This window comes from Carassius gibelio, chromosome A4 (genome assembly GCF_023724105.1).
Source record: "Carassius gibelio isolate Cgi1373 ecotype wild population from Czech Republic chromosome A4, carGib1.2-hapl.c, whole genome shotgun sequence".
Taxonomy (NCBI): Eukaryota; Metazoa; Chordata; class Actinopteri; order Cypriniformes; family Cyprinidae; genus Carassius; species Carassius gibelio.
The window spans coordinates 11,135,243-11,159,198 of record NC_068374.1 but is presented as its reverse complement, the minus strand read 5'-3'; the positions used below and the strand labels follow the sequence as shown (position 1 = coordinate 11,159,198).

Genomic DNA, 23,956 nt, shown 5'->3' with positions numbered 1-23,956 from the left:
AATGTTTATTTTAGATGCGAAACTATGATTTATAAGATTATTATATGCTAAATCTATTAATTTACAGACAATGTTGTTGTAAGGTGCTCAAAATGTCAGTTTTGTTCAAATTTTGCACAAATTGTGAAATAAAGTGAAATATTAACTATTGCTCATTGAAATATGAATGAGCCATACCCTTTCATATTATAATACTCTTAGATTATTAATAGTCTTGTTCTGTCCCATCTATCACATGTTTCTGCCTTTATTACTGTGAAGAAATGTCAGTTTATTTTATAGTATGTATATATATATATATATATTTATGCTACTTGTTTTTCATGAATATATTTTACAACAATACAAAAGAGTAATGCATAACATTTGACCAGATTTAGCCCTAGGCTTATCAACTTTATATGTTCCCCACTAAATGTTTAGATTTTATAACATTTTTGTGCACCCATGATTCTTGTACCTTTTGCTGCTGAATTATCCAATATCTAGTTTATAACAGTATTTTTGTCTTAGATTATGATTATATATATTTTCATTTGTTATTTTTCATTAAAATGTAGTTTTTCACAATGTAATTTAGCAGATTGTGTTTAACACACAAAACAGTGATGATCAGGGCCCGTATTCACAAAACATTTTATCTTAACTCTAAGACTTCTCCTAAATTGCAGTAAAAGTTTTTAGCTGAGGGTTTTTTCTTAAAACCTATTCACAAAGCTGCTGAGACAAATTTTCAGAAAGGAATAAAAGAAGTCTTAAAGGGTTAGTTCACCCAGATAGCAAAATTATGTCATTAATATCTCACCCTTATGTCGTTACGAACCCGTGAGACCTCTGTTCATCTTCAGAACACAGTTAAAGATATTTTAGATTTAGTCCGAGAGCTCTCAGTCCCTCCATTGAAGCTGTGTGTACGGTATACTGTCCATGTCCAGAAAGGTAAGAAAAACATCATCAAAGTAGTCCATGTGACATCAGAGGATCAGTTAGAATATTTTGAAGCATCGAAAATACATTTTGGTCCAAAAATCGCAAAAACTACGACTTTATTCAGCATTGTCTTCTCTTCCGTGTCTGTTGTGAGAGAGAGTTCACATCAAAGCAGTCTGGATATCCGGTTCGCGAATGAATCATTCAGTTCACCAAATCGAACTGAATCGTTTTAAATGGTTTGCATCTCTAATACGCATTAATCCAAAAAATGACTTAAGCTGTTAACTTTTTTTTGCCAAAAATATACACGTTTTGGCTTTGTTTGCACTGCACAGACCAATGGCTTCTCGTGCTTTTGAATCGCTTTCACATTACTGTGATGTCATACACCGATCAGTCTGCTCAGTTCTGCTTTTCAGTCCAACAATAAAATGTACACGTATTTGCATCGCTTTGACCGTTCTCTGTAGATACCACCTTCTCATGCACCACGATTGGTTGATTTACGTACAATGTCTGCAGGTTATTGGTCAAGTGATCATTACCGTCATTAAGTATGTAAACAGGAAACCAAAGCCAAAACCTGGATGTTTTAGGCAATATAGAAATCCTGGCCAAGACATGTCCTGCGAAAATGGCATGAATGGCCACCCTAGTTCACATAATACAGAGATTCAAGAGGTGGAAGGCATTTTACTTCCTAATGAAGATTTCACAGTGGAAGAAGATGCAGTGAAAACATTCATCTGTGAAATCAATGCTGCTGAGATTATTTCTTGAAGGTGCCAAAAATGCCAGGCTTGGCAAGTGGATTTCGATCCACAAGGAAAGTTTCATCGCTGTCAGAGATGTGCACTTTTGCAAAAGTGTCTCAAATTTGAATCTATTGTAAAAGGGAAAGTGTCCCTAGCAAGTACTTTCAGTGAAGATGTCAGTTTGTCCAAAAGTGTGTTGAAACGATATTTGGAAGAAGAAAAACTTCTGCACTTACTTGCAGACAATCAAGATGAGCACGGAGAAATGCAAAATCAAAATACAAAACAACATTGTTGTTTCTCTGGAGAAAACTGCAATCGATTCATCTACTATTCCGGTAGAAGCACCCAGTGCAGGCTCTGTACAGGAAGAAGTTGCTTCAGTTTCTATATTGAGAGAAGTAACTCAAGATTCAAAGATGGGTGAAGTACCTCCAATTGCTAAGAAGCATGAGGTGTCAGTTGGAGCTGTTTGTGGACCAAGTGTTCGATACAGATGCAGTGGATGAAGAGGTTGCAGTTGCAACACAGATTGAGAAATGTCAGTGAATATTTATTGAATGTTAATTTTTAGAAGTTTAAGTGAATTATTTTTGTATTTATTTTGTGTATAATTTAAAGTTATGCTTAACTGTATTTGTTTCTTATATTTAGGAAAGTAATAAGGAGTGAGGAAGTACAGCAGTATCAGTCTAAGAAGTTTCTGTGGGGAAAAACTAGCGGCAATATTTTTGTTTGTTATGTTTAAAAAGAAGTAGATCAAGGAGTAGTTTAGGAATGGAATGAGGAGTGAGGAAGTATTTAAAGCGGCCTCATTGAAAGAAATTGTAGTTATGCATTTCTAGGGAAAATGTAGGTGCAATATTTTTGTAGTGTTTAAAAATTATATAAAAGTAACAGTTCACGTCAAAAATTAAAATTTTCATTTACTTACCCTCATATTGTTCCAAACTTGTACAAGTTTCTTTGTTGAACACAAAATAAAATGATTTGTAAAATGCTGGTAACTGAACAGTTGTTGAGCTCCACTGATTTGTGTACTTTATTTTTTCTGTACTATGGAAGTCAGTTCGATCAACAATTGTTTGGTTACTATAATTGTTCAAAATATCTTAATGTGTTCAATACTCATAAATGTTTGAAAAACTCATACATGTTTGAAACCTGAGGATGAGTACATGACAATTTTCATTTTTATAATTAAGTATTATTAAGTACTGTAAGTTCAGGATCTTTTTGGTGATTGTTTCTTAACTTTAAAGGTATTATATTATAGACAATATAAGACTTGCGTTTTGATGTTTAAAAGTTAAGAAAAGTGTACTTTTGTACAATGAAAGCAGTTAAATCTTCTATTTATTCAGCTGCAGTGATGGGCATAACCTGGGTTTCTTCTGCGGGGTGTATTTGGAGTTTATCTGGTTTTCGGATGGAGATTTACTGCTGATCTCAGAACCCAGCTTCACTGACAGATACGCATGACAATTGCAGTTTCTGTCAAATCACGATTTCAATTTATTGTGCAGCACTAGTTTGTATTAATGGTATTGTTTAAATGTGTTTTGGTCAAAGGCAGGGTAGGTGATTTGGTTCAAAAACATTATTTATTTATATGTATTAATATCATCTAGGCGTAGGACCATAGAATGTTCGTCCAATCAAGATATTCGGTCCGAATGCACTTTGCACTGTAATGTTTTCTCACCGGTGAATGAAGAATTAGGTAATCTGACAGCGTTGCATTTAATCCTCCACCAAAGTCATCTCTCATGTCACTGGTTAGTCTCTGCTCTGCATGAGTGCGTTAATTTGTTTTGGAGGAGGTGTGGCTTTGCAGAGTGATTATACTGGGAGGGTGGGAATCTTATGCTTTTAAAGCTAGCTTGCTATTGCTAGCCTTTACGAAATTGCCTACCCTACCTTCATGTAGTTTAAACAGTTTTCTGTTGATTTTATTTCATTTAGGTCGGGGTATGTTTGCAAAAACACCTAAAAGCCTCATCTTTGTTTATTTGCTATAAAAGACATAAATAAAGATGAAGAGATAACATATAATTATGGAGGACAAGAATTGCCATGGCGTTCTCACTGTGGGCAGGAACTGAGCAAGGTAGAATATTTCCAAATGATATTCAAGTATTTATACTAATATCATCCAGTTGTTATTATTATTATTATTATTATTATTATTATTATACAAATATCTTATTTTCTGTTTTCCAGTTTGTCCATGAGCCTGTCGCTGCAGCCATAATGGAAAGTGAAGTCACTTCTGCTAAAGAGGTTTAACACTTTTCTCAATTTAGTTTTTCACTCCTTATAACAAGACCTGAAGTGAAATTCTCTTATTGCTACAAAATGTGATTCAGCAGTACACTATTGTTAAAATACTTGTGGTTTATGAGGACACAATTTCAGTATACTGATAGCACACGAGTAAACACACACAAGTGTTGTTAAACTTTTCTCTACTGTTAAGACACATTCAGTAGTCAAGTGTGTCCTCATAAACCACGAGTAAACACACACAAGTGTTGTTTAACTATACTCTACTGCTAAGACACATTCAGTAGTCAAGTGTGTCCTCATAAACCAGGAGTAAACACACACAAGTGTTGTTAAACTATAGTCTACTGCTAAGACACATTCAATAGTGATGTGTGTCCTCATAAACCACGAGTAAACACACACGAGTGTTGTTAAATTATACTCCACTTCTGAATCACATTCAATAGTCAAGTGTGTCCTCATAAACCACGAGTAAACACACACAAGTGTTGTTAAACTATACTCCACTTCTGAGTCACATTCAATAGTGATGTGTGTCCTCATAAACCACGAGTAAACACACACAAGTGTTGTTAAACTATACTCCACTTCTGAGTCACATTCAATAGTGATGTGTGTCCTCATAAACCACGAGTAAACACACACGAGTGTTGTTAAATTATACTCCACTTCTGAATCACATTCAATAGTCAAGTGTGTCCTCATAAACCACGAGTAAACACACACAAGTGTTGTTAAACTATACTCCACTTCTGAGTCACATTCAATAGTGATGTGTGTCCTTGATGTAACCCAAATTCTGACTTCTGTCATGTGTGCATTTGCTACGTGCTTAAAAGTACAGGACAGCCTGTGCTGAAGGCCTCAGCTGAACTTTAGACTTAGAAGACTTCTATATCAATATGGAAATAAGAAAAGTTAAAGATAAAAGATTTCCACGAAATGTTTATACTTCTAAAAACAGCATGATTCAGAGACGTTTATATTCCATCACACGTCTGTTATTTGGAGTCATTCGAACCCCCCCCCCCTGTGGGTTCTTAACAAAAGAGAACCAGACGATTAATCTTCTGAGGTAGGACAGTTGGACTTTGAACATACAATCTGCTGACCTTACGAAATAGGGAACTGAAATTAGGCTGCAAGGGCTAGTATGTATTTTCGGAGAAGGATGACGACTGTTTTGATATCTGTCTGAGACGTGGCTGCAGAGACGTGGCATTAGTTTGATACAGATTTGAAGGGACTACATAAGGAGGTGCAAACCCCTCCTTCCTCTCGCTCAGACTGAGTTCAGCCTAGACCCTTCTAGCTGGACTTAGTCTTTTCTCACCTTCTTTATCTTTGATTCCGGGCTCACTTGAATACTTTGAACTTCTCTCAGGTTTTATTCATCTCAGATATGATTATTATTATATTATTTGTTATTATATGAATATTAGTATAACTTTTGACTTTGGATATACAGGTATTGTTGTATACTTTGTATTATTATTTTTAACATCTTGATTACTTTTTAATATTATAATGCATTTTGTATTACTTTTAATTGGGCAGCATCCATCATACATGGATTGCTTTTAAAACTATATTAATTTTGGGATTCGTATTTTCTATATTTGAAGCTGATTTTAATACTTAGTAATCTGTCTGCAAGTAATGAGTTGTATTCTCATTTCCTATATTCTTTGAATAAATTTGCATACTAAAATACCACCCCACCGTCTGACCAGGATTGAAGTCTAATTTTTTTGCATCAGTCCTCATAAACCACGAGTAAACACACACAAGTGTTGTTGAACTGTACTCTACTGCTAAGTCACATTCAATAGTGATGTGTGTCCTCATAAACCATGAGTAAACACACACAAGTGTTGTTGAACTATACTCTACTGCTAAGACACATTCAATAGTCAGGTGTGTCCTCATAAACCATGAGTAAACACACACAAGTGTTGTTAAACTATACTCCACTGCTGAAACACATTCAATAGTCAAGTGTGTCCTCATAAACCATGAGTGAACACACACAAGTGTTGTTAAACTATACTCTACTGCTGAATCACATTCAATAGTGATGTGTGTCCTCATAATCCATGAGTAAACACACACAAGTGTTGTTGAACTATACTCTACTGCTAAGTCACATTCAATAGTGATGTGTGTCCTCATAAACCATGAGTAAACACACACAAGTGTTGTTGAACTATACTCTACTGCTGAATCACATTCAATAGTGATGTGTGTCCTCATAATCCATGAGTAAACACACACAAGTGTTGTTGAACTATACTCTACTGCTGAATCACATTCAATAGTGATGTGTGTCCTCATAATCCATGAGTAAACACACACAAGTGTTGTTGAACTATACTCTACTGCTAAGTCACATTCAATAGTGATGTGTGTCCTCATAAACCATGAGTAAACACACACAAGTGTTGTTGAACTATACTCTACTGCTAAGTCACATTCAATAGTGATGTGTGTCCTCATAAACCATGAGTAAACACAATGAGCAAATAGGAGTGCCAAAATCAGTTTCTACCAATATCTGAAGAATGCCTGTCTGAATGGCTACTTGTGAACATAACTAGGGATGCACGATCATGACTTTTCATGGCTGATTCCAAAACCGATTTTTTTACCAACAAACTGTCCAATTTCAATACAGATTTCTTTTTCTTTTTTTTTTCAAGCAACAAACAAGAAAGAAGGAAAGTGTGTCTAAACAAGATGTTTTTGGCTATTGAAAACAATAACCGTAACCATCTGAAAATTTACGGCAGTAACTGCACAGTAAGCAGCCTACATTCAATACAAAAATAGATGGTACCGACATCAGCATTTACCCAGTCAGCAAACAAATTTGGCCCAGATTTGGCATGTGTCTGGCGCAGCTGGCATTCATCCGGCACTGGCATACAGAACGTGGGCCAAACATGGCCCGGGTTTGGCAGAGATGGCACTGGATTTAAGATGGCACCCAAGACATGGGCCAGATGTCAAATGGAGTATTTGGCCCAAATGTCAAATATAGATATGTGGGCCATATATGTATGGCCGATCCTGAGCCACATTTAAAATCCTTTTCAAATATTTTTGAGTAAAATCCCAATGTTTTCCCATACAGAAAGGTAATATATTCACAAATATGTGAAACACTGTAAAATATATTGAAATACATTTTGAAAATATATTTTTAAAATGCATAACATAAGCTCATGTTGCGTATTTAATTATGTGTGTTTATATGTAAAATTATATTGATGCCTCATGACAGGCGATTATATGATGTATGATATTATACCTTATATTGTAGAATAGTATCCTGATATTATATATGACTGACTTAAAACAATGTTTTGCATTCACTGCTTTCATATTCTCATTCAGTTTACAGTTTGATGTAGCCCTATCCAATTAAACAATACATGATTAGGTTTCAGGACATTTTATTTGACTTTATGTACTACTCAGTAAACAAATTTGGACCAGATTTGGCATGCGTCTGGCACAGCTGGCATCTATCCGGAACTGGCATACAGCATGTGGGCCAAACATGGCCCGGGTTTGGTAGAGATGGCACTGGGTTAAAAACGGCACCCAAGACATGGGCCAGATGTCAAATATAGATATGTGGGCCACATAAGTATAGCCGATCTTGACCCACATTTAAAATCCATTTCAAATATTTTTGATTCAAATTTTATATTTTTGATAAAACTGTAATTGTTTGATTTCAGTTCCTGCACATTGCTAAATAACTACTTAGACCACATTTTTTTTATGCCATGTCCTGTACACCAGTGGACTTTTCATAATTTAAAATTTTTCCACTGTAATTTCTATGAGATATATGATTAAATCCTGCATTCAATATTACAGTTTTTCTCAGTCGCTTTGGTACATTTCTTGAATCAAACTCACAATTTGCAAAACATAAAGTGCATTTCTCAAAACAACCCGTACAAATAGCAAAACACCATGGATTACCTGCAAAAGCCAGTCTCCTGCTCAAAATCCTTAGTTCATCTCTCAAAAGTAAATATCTGTGTCAATGAACATATCAGTGCCATCAGAATGACAAGTCCTTGTGTCATAGTGTACGGATAAGACAGTCAAATTGCTTAGTCATGTTGTCAATATAACAGTTTACTCTGGAGGGATGATCTGATGTAAACCTCTGTATTGAACAATATGCCATATGCTTATGTATGCCATATCCATTTCAAACGTACACATTTACACATTACTGTATGTGGGATATTGACTGAAAGAGACTGGATAGAATTCCCAGTTACCCAAAAAAAAAAAACCTTTACAATGTCATTGTGATATAGAAAAGGAAAAACAAATATGGACACAAATATGAAAATAAGTCCATTTTCAGAATGTGTAACTCTTGTGTTGTCCTCTGTCTATACAGTATAAGCTTTTCAACTGAAGATTCATGAGATGAACCTTTGAGCTATTTCAGAGAAAGGGTTTATCATTGGTTTATCATATACATTCTCTTCATAAGTCAAGATTCACTTGGACAATTCATGCCAAATGTACAAAAAGTCTAATAATAATGTGTAAAAATAAATATAAAAAGTGTGCTAGGCAGTTTTTGACAACTAGATTAACCATTTTGCATTTAATGACTTATATGATGAACTAAAGACTAGATGTTTTGAAGGGAAGACTGTTGCACAGAAAACTATGCAATACATTTTGAGCAACATGACATGAGCAACTGGTAATGTAGGAAACTGCCGATAAACATGCATAATCAATTGCATGAATGTACAAAAGCAATCGCAACTTGTTCAAAAGAATGAGAAACTGGTTTTATGATGTGTATTAATGGCTAGATGATGTGGAGGTTGTACAAGTAGTTTTGAGAATTTCATTTCTGTTTTGAAAAATGCACCAAAGTGACTGAGAAAAACTGTATATTGTATTATAATATTCAAAGTTACTCTATGATAATTTCCGTTACCAGTTGGTTAATTAAGATGATCACAAATTGAAGATATATGTGATTGGAGAGATTAAATATATTTGAGAAATGATAGAAACGTGTTGCCATTTATGACAGATATTTCTAGAAACACAGCTTCCGCATGAATCAGTGGATTAGTGTCAGTTAGCCCAATTTGCGCCAATCAGGATTTCAAAATCCCGGAAATGCGAAGCTGACCTATCAGAGCGAAATTGGCCGAAAGGCGCAATTATCAAATGCAGTGCTTCATGGGATTGTAGTTTTTTTACCCAGTTGGCTTTAACACACATAGTCTCGTACTTTTGTATTTTTTACAAATGTTCAAATATTTTTTATTTCGGATCGAATATTGTACACGTTGTGATTCAAGTTTTAGCTGGTTGTTATGATTCATGGTTTATAACGCTTTAAAGCAACAAATCTCCAAAGAGGAAAAGTGAATGAAAATACTCCCGGAACCAGTAGGTCGAAAAAGTGGGCGGGCGCTTCAGTCTTGCACAGACTTCAGAAACGGTCAAGCACTGAACCGGGATTTCGGGGAAAAAAACGGGAACCGCTGTGTCCATTTTGTTTTACTGTCTTTGCGGGGAAAGCCAGCAGAGTTGGTAAGTGAAAACTTGTATCATTAAAGTTTAATTAAGTACATAAAAGGACTTTAGTAAAGCTTTAATTAATTGATGTGTGAACATGCTATCGAAACTGTTCTAATTATAATTTGCACGCCAATTGTTTAAACGCAGTTTTAAATACAATAAACTAACATGTCCAAAAAGTCAGTCATTGTCTTATGTCACTTAAATGTAATCATCTTTGGCAGATGATGCAAGTTAGGGTTGCATGTTATGATATTTGTGGTTGGAACAAATTTCTGTAAAACTATATAGTACGGGCCAAGAGTTTGGAAAGATTGCTGTTTTTAATGTTTTTGAAAGAAGTTTTTTCTGCTCATCAATCCTGCATTTATTTGATTAAAAAATACAGAATTTTTTTAAATATATATTTAATATTTTAATATATTATTACAATTTAAACTTATTGGTTTTCAATTTATTATACTTTAAATTATCATTTATTTATGTGATGCAAAGCTGAATTTTCAGGATTATTACTCAAGTCTATCACATGATCTTTTAAAAATCATATTATGTGTTGGGTGTTGGGAACAGTTCTGCTGCCTAATATATTTGCTGAATAAAAGGTTAAAAATAACTGCATTTATAAAAATAAAAATCTTCTTTACGATCACGTTTTAGCAATTTAACACATCCTTGCTGAATAAGATATTTATTTATTTCAAAAATAGAAAGAAAAAAATTACTGACCCCAAATTACTGACCAGTAGTGTATATTGTTGTTACAAAAGATTTATATTTTGAAAACATTTGCTTCTTTTTTTATTTTTATGTTATTTTACTTTTTAATCATTAAAGTATCCTAAAAAAGTATCACATGTTCTGGAAAGATATTAAGCAGCAGACCTGTTCCCAACTTTGATAATGAATCATCATATTAGAATGATTTCTAAAGGATCATCTGATAGACTCGAGTAATGATCCTGAATATTCAGCTTTGCATCAGAGAAATAAGTAATAATTTAAAGTATAATAAATTGAAAACCAATTATTTTTAAATTGTAATAATATATCACAATATTACATTTATTTTCTGTATTTCTGATCAAATAAATGCAAGCTTGATGAGCAGAAGAAACTTCTTTCAAAAACATTAAAAATAGTAATGTGTCCAAACTTTTGGCCCATACTGTATATTAAATGTTAAAATAAAAATAAAATTGTTCAACCAATATTTTAGAATTTGTCATGTTGAAATTGAGTAAATGCTCGAAAAAGGGGTATTGTTCTTTTATTCTACTTCACTTTGAATATAATAAGTAATAATATGTTTTTTAAATGAACTAAAAAATTTGTAATTAGGCATCAAAAATATTCAGTATACTGCATCCTCAATACAATCTATGTATTGAGTTTTAATGATGATTAATTGTTTTTAATTAGTGGTTTTAGTTAATCATCAAACTGCTAATCATTTCATTGTTAAAGCTAGTTTGCTTTCGCGATTACAACTGTATTGTTACTGTATTGTGAATTTTTTTTCAGAATGCAAGCAGAGGCTGAAAAAAACTTATCTTTTTCTGGTATTTCATTATAGTCTATTAAAAACAAAATAATATGTATTTTTTATTTTTATGAGGAAGAACAAAAAGGATTCTGTAAAGTCACAGTATGGATAAGGTATGGAAGTACAATGATAGGAGCAATTCCAGAAGAAGGGCACTAAAACTAGTCAGTGAATTGATTGACGATGTGGAACATAGGGAGGGGGAGGTGGAGGACGATTCTGAGTTAAGTGTTTGTGTTGATGCTTCGGGGGAATCAGACATGGAAATTAGTGATGAAGGAAGTGACCATCAGAATATTGAAGCAGATGTTGAGGATAAGGAAGTACATGAAGAGGCTGCAGTTTCTGTTGAGGACCAGTCTGATCTTCAAGATCCTTGTAGTCAGAGAGATTTGCAGTGTTCACTAGTAGATTGGGCAATTGAATTTGGAATTTCATTAATTGCTTTGTCAGCACTTCTTACCATTCTCAAAGTCCATCATTCCTCTCTGCCTAAGGATGGAAGAACGTTGCTGAAAACAAAAACAAGATACAACATTAGGAGTATAGCTGGTGGTGTGTTTCATTATTGTGGAATTCTGAATTCATTTAGGAAAATCCTTGATAGCTTTTGGCATACTGTGGCAGACAAACATGTCTTCAAGCTACAGTTGAATTTTGATGGACTACCACTCTTCAAGAGTACTAGTACACAGTTTTGGCCGATTCTTGGTTTGCTGCAAGGTCACACTAAGGCACCAGTGTTGATTGGACTTTTTTGTGGTACTTCAAAGCCAAATTCTTTGGCTGATTATCTTCATGATCTGGTTCACGAGCTAAAAATGTTGAGGGATGGGTTTCTGTTCAAGCAGAAAACATTCTTTTTGAATGTTGTTTCAGTTATGTGCGATACCCCTGCCCGAGCCTTCATCAGAGGTGTGAAGTCACACACTGCATATCATGGATGTGACAAGTGTCATCAAACAGGTGTCTGGAAATCAAATCGAATGACATTTCCTGAGGTGAATGCAAAGCGCAGAACTGATGAGAGTTTTAGGCAAGCAACTGATGAAGAACACCACATTCAGCACTCACCTCTTACAGACATTGGCATTGACATGGTCACTTGTTTCCCTCACGATTACATGCACTTGGTTTGTCTGGGTGTAATGCGGCGTCTTTTAGACTTGTGGATCAGCACCATCGGTCCCTTGCACTGTCGCATATCATCCATTCAAGCTTCCATGGTGTCAGATAGACTTCTTGCACTGAGAAGTTACATTCCAAGTGAGTTTGCTCGAAGGCCTCGGGCACTGGCAGATCGATGTAGGTGGAAAGCAACAGAGCTACGCCAATTTTTGTTATACACTGGTCCAGTTGTGCTGAATGGTGTTTTACAGACTCAAATCTATGACAACTTCATGCTTTTGTCTGTAGTTGTGTACATTTTGGCAAGTCCAGAATTTTGTATGGAGATGAATGACTTTGCAAATACTCTGTTGCGTTCATTTGTTGAACACTTTGGCCAGCTTTATGGTGAAGAGTTTTTGGTTTATAATATTCATGGGCTGGTGCACCTCAGTGAAGATGTCAAAATCCATGGCAATCTAGATCTAATATCAGGATTTCCCTTTGAAAATTTCTTAGGAAAACTCAAAAAACTGGTACGAGGGCCATGCAATCCTTTGACTCAGGTGATGCGTAGATTGTCAGAGATAGAAAATAGCAACTACAGTTGTGATGTAGAAGAGGCAATTCAAAAATTGGATAAAGAACATACGGATGGGCCAGTACCAGAGTGCTTCTCGCAACAAGCTCATCAATTTAAAGTTCTCGCGATTGATGATGTAGTTGTGAAGCTCAATGAGAGAGATTCTTGTGTCAGAATTGACAATAAGTTGGTTTTAGTCCAAAACATTGTTGAGGATAAAGGTGCAGTATACCTTGTGGGCAAAGAATATAAACAGGTGGAACACTTCTTTAAATATCCTATTGATTCAAAAGAGTTGGGAATTTATGTGGCTTCCAACCTCTCCACAAATGTCAAGTGTTTCATGACAGGAAAGAAGCTGCAGAAGTATGTGAGATTGCCATTCCGAAACAAATTTGTTGTTGTTCCACTCCTGCATCAAGAGAAATAACTCTGAAGATGCTTGTGTATAATAGTTGGCTAAGGAATATCATTCTTGTCTCTTTAGATGTTTCACATTGTTGTCTTTGACAAGACAAATGAGGTTGAAGTTGTGCCTTCAGTCTGGATTAAAAATGGAGAGTGCATGTGGCCTCCAAATAAGATAGATATAACAAAAGCTGTGAAATCACAGGAGAGTCCTGGAGATGACTGGAAGCCCCATAAGGCCAGAATTATTTTCACGTCACGTGAGTTGTTTTGCCACCACTTTCTTCAAATTGAATAGTTATAAAAAGTTAAAAGTAATAAGTAATAGTTAAAATCACAGTTTTACTTTGTAAATTAATTTTTGTGATGCTGTTTTTCCAGATGACTACAAGGAAGCTAGACGCAAACTACCACTTGCTGTTGATCACACAGACATTGATCAGACCGATGGAGGAGACTCACCAATTACATTTCAAAGAAAAAGAATGTAGGTTTGGTTTTGGTTTGTTTGTTTAATGTTTTGCACCACATTTACAAATAAAAGCCTATCTTGAAATTGATAAATGTGATGTTAGACCCAAGAACATTCTTTTCCCTGGAGAAGACGACGACGATGATAATGCGATGGAAGAGCACCTGAAAGAACCAAAATCAAGAAAAGGGTAGGAAGCTTCTGCTTTTTATAATGATAATGTATTTTATCACAGCAGATAAATGACATTTATGTACTTTTAAGCAGAAGGTATTCTATACCCGATGCTCCGAAAATTGCTAGACATGACAACAAATTAGACCCAGGAAAGCCAAACTGCCCTAAGATCTTCCACAGTACTCTTGCCCTCCACAATGATGAGATGGAAGGAATTAAAGCAACAACGTCCAAAAAAAAGTAAGAAACATCAGCCATTTTAAATTACAGTGCATTTTATCCCAGCTGTTAAAGGACTAAGATGTTTTGTACTTTGCAGGAGGTATGCCTTACCTAATGCTCCAGTGATCTCTAGGGAACAGATTTCTCCTGCAGTAGACAACCTCCACCTTAGTGGCCAAGGCAGAACTGACCTTCATTCACGCGATCATAGCAGTCCTGATGTTAGCCTACATGGCCAAAGCAGTCCTCACCTTCGTCCACATGGCCAAAAGAGTCCCAATCTTCTCCCAAGTTGCTACAGTCCTGACTTGTATGCAGATTGCCACAGCACTCCTGAGATCCACTCAAGTCAGCAGACCAGCATTGCTATGTTATCATCGGGCTGGAATTTTCTCTCCGAGAGTTGTACATTAAGTAAATCAAGCACTGAGACCCTTTTAAGCCAAGCCAACGTTGAGGTCAGAAGACCAGCCCATAAAAGTAAAGAGATCCATAAAAAAAAGCACTCCGAACCTTCGACGCTCCCTCAGCCACACCAGACCACGGACATCGAGCAAACATCCAGTCACCAAATGTGTGAGTATATTAGTGTTTAGCCCTTTTCACACAGGGAATGCACTGATAGTGTGTCATGGGATTAGCCTCAGGATTGTCTGATTTTGCTTAATTCACATTGCCAGTGATTTTCCGCAATCTGTGCTAGAGATGTGCAACAGTGATCGAGTACTCGAGTACTCGGCTGTGACAGCGATGATCAATCATGAAAACGATGTTCGTGGGAAAAAATTCTGATTAGTTACAGCAACACTTTGGGTGGCACCATGAGCTCTTATTGTTTAGATTGCAACAGCATGAGGTTCAAAGTATAGACATGAGAAGAGAGAAATGCATGGTTTCGAATTCACATAGTGATGTCTGGGTTGGCTACATCTAATTAATCTAATATAGGATGCATTGGCATATTAACATTTATTAACATGCTGAATGCACTGAATATTACATGTTTAGTTTCATTTTCTAGTGTACTGCCCGACAATGATTGAGTTATTTGAGCCAGTCATATTGCTCTCTCTCTCTCTGTTGCATCTCTCACTCTCTTTCGCTAGTGCATAACTTAGTTCACTGGCATATGCATCCTTTTGTACAGATACAAGTTGTAATGTTAAAGTCAATGTTATCATAATCATAATCTAACTGTTATAATCATGTGTTCATCTTTGATAGACATGTTTGCATGTCATATTTTTATATTAACATTCATTTTCTTAACAGATTTTTATTATCTCCATTACGGCATTGTCCCTCCCCTGCACAAGCCCCTCCCCCTGAGTACTCGATTAATCTATTTTGAAACCTATCGATGATTGAAATTGCCAAAAATGCCCATCCCTGATCTGTGCATGCTCACAGTCATCTGCACAAAACACTTCCTCTATAAAATTGATAGCTATTTAGTGCTCCCTTGCTTGCTGTGTCAAATGTGAATGCATGTGTAATGTTGCTTATTAAATAATGACAACACCAATAGTGTTTTGGTATATAATTGCAATTTATAGGTTTCTGAATTAAAATTTTGTTTAAATGTAGACATTTTATGTTTTCTATAGGTGTCTGGCAAGTAAAATTTGGACAACAAAAAAACCTAATCTGCCTGTCTTTCTCTTTTTTCCTCTTAGTTCTTCTTCGTAATATATTAACAAAACAGGAGATGCTTATGGACCAAATGCGAATTATCATGAAGACCCTCCAGTGTATGCAATCAAGTCAGGAGACAGAGATAGGCCTAGATCGAAATTTGTTGCCTCTCAAAGATCTCACTTCTCTACAGAGCATGGAGGGCAATCTGCGGAGTACTCCTGACCTCCATAAGCAATTGGTATGTGAGCATTTCTTTTAATAACATTAAATCCTAGTTGGCTGGCTTTTATTTTCTAAATACGTTTCTTTTTCTCTCATTAGCTTTAAGCAAAGCCATGAAAGCCCACACAATAATGAACACTGGATGTTCTGATCACACTGTTGTAATCATATTGTTTGTAAAAACTATGACTAGATGTTGTATGGGGCACACAGCGGCTCCGTTTGCATTGTTCTGCATGTTTATAAAAATGTATAGGGTTAATGGTTCATAAAAGAAAAAAAGAAAAGAAAACATTGGTACAGTGAAACGTGAAGATTTGGATTTTATTGGATATGTAGCCTGAACCTAGCTGCCAGTTGTTTAGCATTGGCTGACTCATGAGCTTCCCCATTACATAACAGAAGTCATCTATAGCAATGCTCATCTTTTGTTCAGCCCAATGGTCAGACTGACACATCTGCTAGATAAATATGCTTTTGAGGGCTTTAGACTTGTACTTCTGATGAAATTAAACACTGACACAATTTTTCTTTTTTAATACTGTAAAACTGCTTTCCATTGTGTAAGACTATATATATATATATATATATATATATATATATATATATATATATATATGCAACATGTTTTTGTTGTGATAATGACATCTGAACTGATTATAATGGTTCAAAGTTTTCAGCACAAGGTGAAAAATAAGGTGGATACTGCTGATAATTTCAAACTTCTTTTTGACACTGAACGAACAAAAAACTTATCCATTCTTACAGGGCCTTAATGAGAGCCATCTTCCTTAATTAATTTGCATCTCTGCTCTCCTTTTTCCCACAGTAAAATGGCAGTGACGCACAAAGGGAAATGGTTTACACTAGATTAGCCATAAATTGTAATGTGTGAGCACCTAGACAGTTTCTCGTGAGCACACAATATTTTTTTTTTTTTTTAAGAGAATTTTTGGACCAATTTCAACTATAATAATCTTTGTATTTAGTGATTGAAATTCTAAAATATTAAACCACTGCTTAAAACTAATTACATAAATGATTTCAGGTAAACACTCTGGCTCTTAAAGGTGGGGCGGACGTGCAGGAGTCTGTTTGGAGAATCATGCATGGTCTGTTTACCAACTCCTTGGCGAGGAAAGTTAACATGAGAGGATTGAATGGAAAGATTAGCTTCCTACGCCTACAGATACGAGATGTTGTGATTGGTAAGTTGCCATTTATTCCCAATATGTAAGGAGAGAAACTATTTCCTTATGAAATCAATTCCTTGTGAATCCAAAACTCATGAACTCTCGCAACACGCATGACATCCAACAAAACAATAAACTTTCTAATCTGACAGGAAGATTTGGGAGAAAGACCATTTGCTCATCTGTCCCTGCACCCATCCTTAAAGGAACACTCCACTTTTTTTGAAAATAGGCTAATTTTTGAAAATAGGCTAATAAACTTCCCTAGAGTTAAAAAGTTGAGTTTTACCGTTTTCAAATCCATTCAGCCGATCTCCGGGTCTGGTAGCAGCACTTTATAATAGTTCATTTAAATGGAACCATAATCAGAACCGGAAAATTTCAAGCAATACGCAACCCTACTTATGATCCGTATACTGTAATATGTTGAATTTTGACATTGCCAACCTTTAAATTAAGTTGACAATAAGTAATAAACAGTATTGAGTTGTTGAGTATTTAAAAGTATTATGATCACCATGTATCGAGTCAAAATAGGGCCATATATATCTGCAAAATAAAACAATGTTTTGCAAACAAAAAATATGTTTTGCAAATAAAAAAAATATGTTTTGCAAATAAAAATAGAGTATTGAGAAAAAAATTGCTTTTTTGCAAGTAAAAAAAAAATAATTGCAAAAGAAAAGTTTACCACAAGAGAAAAAATTAAGTTTAGCAAAGTAAAACTTCAGCAGCAATGACTTTGCAACAGATTCCCCTTTGCGCTGCTCCTTTAAATCCGCGTTTCAGTCATCCGTGCCTCTGCGGTGCAAGCTTTCCTTTGCGCTTCATTTTTTCTTTGCGCCTCGCTTTGTGTCACTGATTTGAGGTGGGGGAGGGGTCAAGAGGTTGAGGTGTGTACAAGGGATGAAGGCGCGTCCTTCTCGTTACGTCATCAGCGCGAGCCCCAGACCGAGTGGATCGATCGAAATGGAGGAGCAGAGACATGCGGGTGATGGATCACAGGTATGTGTTATTGATCGCTTTCTTCAAGTTCGCTAGATAGACCGATAACTATATGTAACTATGTGTATCAACGCGTTTGCTCAAGTTAAGTAAGTTAGAGATCAATTAATGCGGGTTGCGTCGGCGGCTGTACATTTCTCTCAATATGCACACCTTTCACGTTGTTTTATAATTAATAAATAATTATTATAATTCTCCACGCCCTAGTTGTATTATGGACTATAAACGATGCCAAAGGTGTCTCTCAAAATATACTGTAAACAAAAAACAAATACAAAACAAATGCCTTGTATGTGTAAACATAATTTGAAATAAACCTCTTTTTGATTCCGAACAAGTTTATTTATATACAGTAGGTCACATCCCTATAGACTATGTTTAAAAGCTGTGATGTTTATGATACATTGTTAATGCACTTTTTCTAGATCATTTGTGTGAAACTCAATTCCTGGAGGGCCACAGCTCTGCACAGTTTAGCTCAAACCAGCTCCAACCCACACCTGTTTGGAGGTTTCTAGTAATCCTGAAGATCTTGATTAGCTGAATCAGATGTGTTTGATTGGGGTTTGAGCTAAACTGTGCAGAGCTGTGGCCCTCCAGGAACTGAGTTTAAAACACCTGATCCAGATAATCCTATATGATGTTGTGATGACCTATTTAACAGAGAGAATATTCTGATGTCTGTACAGCTGCACAGAATTGAATAGGTCTTCTGACCCAAAGCCTTGGTCAGATTCAGTCAGCTCAGGGTCAGCAGCAGCAGCCTCCTGCTTCAAATTCATAAAACCTTTATTTCTACGCACAGTTTACATATTTATGTTTTTTCAGGTGGAGGAAGAAGAAACTGATCTCTCTGCATGGTATGATCAAATTTTTTTAATTGTTTTAATTTTGCTGCCTACCAGATATATGGATTAGCCACAACACTGTCTATATTATGCAATAATTTTCTGGTTCTTTTTCCAGATCAATTGTGCTTCATGCAACTCTACGTTTGGTCCCTTTGTTGAAGCAAATCTGAAAAGGTCTTGAAGTCTACAATCCTGGAAAACCATTCAGGACTTTGCCACCAGTTCTTTTTCCCTGATGTGGTGGATGATGATGATAAGGTATCAGTAACTGGAAAAAAAAATATGCCTATATCTTGTATTTCATTTTAGGAATGTTATAGATAGGAAAATTATTATTTGCCAATTTAAAGAATAATTGTCAAACACTTGTTCCTTACAAAAAAAATAATAGTAGAAAATGGTAATAAAGTAGCTTTTTTGCATGTGCATATGTACCTGAAAATGGATGATTGTTTTTCTTTTTTTCCCACAGGCTGATGCAGACTTCATCATGCAGAACATTCTTCCGAAAATGTCGGAGAAGGGATCAGTACAAGAGACTTATGAAACCGCTATAATCAACTTTCTGCAAGACTTTCTCCAAGAAATTGAAAGCTGTGTTTTGTATGAACTGACAGAGTTGATTTAGTATAAATATTGTAAAAAAAACCCTACAAATTAATGTTAAAATGTAATTGATTTAATTCAGACAATATCAACCCCATCCAAGCCATTCAATTTGACAACGGTTTAAACTGAATTTAAAATTATACTAAAGGTATGGAATTGTACATGTTCAGGAAAATAAAAACTTTTATACATTGGTAAATGTTCTTATGGTTTTGAAATTTACTGTGTATGTGTAGAGAACACAACGTGTTACATAATGTAAAATTGTATATCTTAATGAATGTGTTAAGAGAACACAAGTTGTTATACTAGCCATTTTCTGCTTTAAATATAGCCAATACAGAAAATAAAACAAGCATGCAATGTCACCTTAAATTTGTTTTTTATTGACTTGGATGTTAATTTGCTTGTAAATGTATCATTTGGTAACAAGTCATTTCAATGATTGATTTAGTGTCAATTAAGAATGAAGCAGCACAAAATTTAAAACTAAATAATGGTCTCTTCCATAGTTTTGAGAGTGTGAGGTTGGGTTAAAAAAAGTTTGAATTTGGGCCTTAAGTTCTTCAGTAAGGGGCATTCGACTGGAGGAACTACAATTCCTGTCCACGGCTGGTCAGAGATACTGTCTGTGTCCCAGTCAGAGTCGCCGTCTTGTGCAATCTGTTAAAAGTTGGTAATAGTTTATGAACATTGGGGCAATATCTTGCATGAAAACATTACATTAAAAGACACAAATTCTTAAAATACCTCAGATAGGACTGGAGGAGTGACAGGGTTTTGCAGGAGTCCAATTTCCCACAACTGGTCTGGGCTTCGATTACTCTGTGTGGAGAGGATGGTTATTCCACCCACTAGTAAAGGAGTCAAGGCTGGCTTAGAGACGAGGTAGGAACACAAACTGACAACAAAAGAGGTGCAAAAAGCCTCTACAGGCCCACCTCAATCAAATAAAAGAGATTATGATGTTCAGTGAAAGCTCTCCACACATAATAGCCTATGTGTTACTCAAATAATTTTACTTCAAAACCCCGTTAAATACCACCCTCTGGCCGGTCTGAAGTATCTGTTATTAATAATATAGGAGTCTAATAATAATAACAAGAAAGCGATCAATAACACATACCTGTGATCCATCACCCGCATGTCTCTGCTCCTCCATTTCGATCGATCCACTCGGTCTGGGGCTCGCGCTGATGACGTAACGAGAAGGACGCGCCTTCATCCCTTGTACACACCTCAACCTCTTGACCCCTCCCCCACGTCAAATCAGTGACACAAAGCAAGGCGCAAAGAAAAAATGAAGCGCAAAGGAAAGCTTGCACCGCAGAGGCACGGATGACTGAAACGCGGATTTAAAGGAGCAGCGCAAAGGGGAATCTGTTGCAAAGTCATTGCTGCTGAAGTTTTACTTTGCTAAACTTTATTTTTTCTCTTGTGGTAAACTTTTCTTTTGCAATTATTTTTTTTTACTTGCAAAAAAGCATTTTTTTTCCTCAATACTCTATTTTTATTTGCAAAACATATTTTATTTTTGCAAAAAATATTTTTTTGTTTGCAAAACATTGTTTTATTTTGCAGATATATATGGCCCTATTTTGACTCCATAACCATGTATTCTCTGAGTAAGTTACAGAACTGGCGAGTTTGTGTCTGTGCGTTCACTGTTCACAGAGTTCAAATATCTATATATATATATATAAATAAACATGATATTGAATGATCTTTCACCTGAAGTAGACAAGTCAGAATTTGAATTTAAATCTGGGTTCAGGTTTTGTTGTAATATTGCATTTGATTCAATATCCACATTACCTGATGATGCATAAGTTAATTCTAAATCATGTGTGCTTGTGTTTTTCAGCGGCTGTGAGACGTAACCGTCTAACATCCGATGCCACAGAGAAAGACATTGATTCCACCATTAAAAGATGGCTGTATCTGGCCCCAGACAGAGATGGTGGACGGAAAGAAAGGATGAAGAGCAAAGTGCTTAAGGACAATATGACTGGTTAACAGGATTCAGGCTTGGATGTTCAAAAGCTCTGTCGAGAGTTCAAATTGTTCAGTGACAGAATTACTGTTTCAGAGTCATTTGAAGAGTACTACTTGTTCCTAGCCATAAACGTGGACGTAAAAAGTGTTTTGTGAAGTGAAACTTGTTGATGAAACATGTTCTAGTGTTATATGTTTAGTGAATCTTGTTTGTGACCAGAAACATGGATGTTCAAGCATTAAGCAAAGCAATGAAACTTGATGATCAAGTACCACTTAAAGTGAAACATCATAAACCAAAAAAACAGCACTTGTTTTATTTTTGTTTTTATTTATTTTTAGCTGAACTGACAGAGGAGTGTCATTTTAGAGAGGAGTTTGTACAACGGAAAAATGTCATGATGAAAAAACAGATGCCAATGCTTTGATGTTTAACACAATTAAATATTTGTTCAGAATACTGTCTTGATGTGACTATTTATCTGGGAGGGGTGTGTAAGTGGCTTGGTTATGGTGGTGTTGAGGCTGACGTGGAATCTAGTCCAGAGTATTGGAGTTATGGGTAATTAACTTGGCCGAGACTTGGTCCAGTTATGGCCCATGTATGGCCTTTGTTTGGAATCCAGACCTGGTCCACACTAGGACCGTCATTCATTGCGGTATGTGGGCCAAGTCTTGTGGGCCAGAGCTGGGCCACAGAAAAATTGGATCATGCTCAGCTGTGGCTCAGTTTTGGGCTTTCTGGTTAAAGACTGGTGTTGATATGGTTTACTTAAGGTTATGTTTTGATTCCAATGTTATATTTCGATCTGGCCCAGTTCTGGGCCAGTTATGGGTAATTAACTTGGCTGAGACTTGGTCCAGTTATGGCCCATGTATGGCTTTTATCTGGAATCCAGACCTGGTCCACACTAGGACCGTCATTCATTGCGGTATGTGGGCCAAGCAAAAGCTGGTTGTGTGGGCCGGAGCTGGGCCAGAGAAAATTTGCTATGTGGGTAGCTTTTGTTTTTTAATTGGGTTGAAACTACAGAGAACTGGCCTTAAATGAAAAGATTAACTGAGACCATGTGAAAGTCAACAACTGCATAGTTCTACAGTCCAAACAACACAATCAACACACATTCAATAAGAGATTTCTTAATCAGCATTCAGTGTTTGTTTTAGTTTTTAAATTTGGTTTTAAATTTAAAAAAGGTCTTTACCATTGAGACTAAATAAAAGTATGCTATATAAGTAAATGATTCCAAAATGTTAAATTCAAATAATGTTGATGCAAATAAAACAAAGATGCAAAGTGTTTCATTAATCCAATAAAAAAAATAAAATAAAAAAAATGATGGTTTCCGTTTCATTTCTCATCCAACACATGAGAAGTTGATCTGGTCTACGCTTGTGCAGGGTGTGGACAGGTACAGTACGCTCGCACAGCTTCAGTGCGCGCAGGAAAGACTTATTTGTGCGCCAGTACACCAACGTCTGTTCGCTTCCTGCTGTCTGTGCCTCAGACATGTAACTCAGCAATTCCAGTGCTGAACGGCTGCCTGTGTCCTGTGCACAGATCTCGAAATACTTCCTCACAAATAACATGATAGCGAACGATTAAAATGTAGTCTGTGCATGCGGGCGCACTTCTGGAAAAATCGGCCGAAAAAATACCAGAAACAGTCCGATTGCCGATTGTGTAGTTTAAAGGGGGGGTGAAATGCTCGTTTTCACTCTATATCCTGTTAATCTTGAGTACCTATAGAGTAGTACTGCATCCTTCATAACTCCAAAAAGTCTTTAGTTTTATTATGTTCGTAAGAGAAAGATAGTCTGTACCGATTTTTCCCGGAAAAACACGACCAACTGGAGGCGTGACGTGTGGGCGGAGCTAAAGAATCACGAATGCCAGTAGGCTTTTGCGTTGAGAGCATGTGGAAACTGTGTCATTACCGTGAGGAAAAAACCATCATCCAAAACAAACCATGGCTAACAGTCAGATTCAGCCGTTTATTTATGATCCAGAATCAGATCCAGAGGCTGAAACTGAACGAGAGCAGCAGCAGCAACGTCTCGCTCCGAGCGGGGCTCGAACCCGGGTCTCCGGCATGGGAGGGGATGCACTAACAAGGAGGCAGAGATATTTGAAGCAGTTTTACTCACCGCCTGTGGTTCCAACACACGATCGTGACCCTTTTTCGTTGGGATTGCATCATCCTTAAGAAATAAACGATACGCAAATCCGTCGTCAAACTGGGCCATGTTTGTAAAACAAGCATCTTCGAAATGCAGGGAACAAACACAAACACTTGCACAACTCCGTTGATGCTCTGTAAAAATAAACTCCATCCACTGGTCCCTTAATGCTGTTTTTTTTTTTTTT

At 36.2% G+C, this 23,956-nt stretch overlaps 2 long non-coding RNA genes across 2 annotated transcripts; both read left to right on the top strand.

The window, feature by feature from the left end:
• Positions 1 to 15,446: 15,446 nt before the first annotated feature.
• Positions 15,447 to 21,517, top strand: LOC127969959 (uncharacterized). The gene is made up of 3 exons (XR_008156438.1): positions 15,447 to 15,951; positions 16,984 to 17,143; positions 21,458 to 21,517. It is a non-coding gene; the product is annotated as an uncharacterized LOC127969959 (long non-coding RNA).
• On the top strand, positions 18,045 to 19,968 carry LOC127969933 (uncharacterized). The gene is made up of 4 exons (XR_008156427.1): positions 18,045 to 18,133; positions 18,962 to 18,993; positions 19,100 to 19,242; positions 19,457 to 19,968. It is a non-coding gene; the product is annotated as an uncharacterized LOC127969933 (long non-coding RNA).
• Positions 21,518 to 23,956: the final 2,439 nt, after the last annotated feature.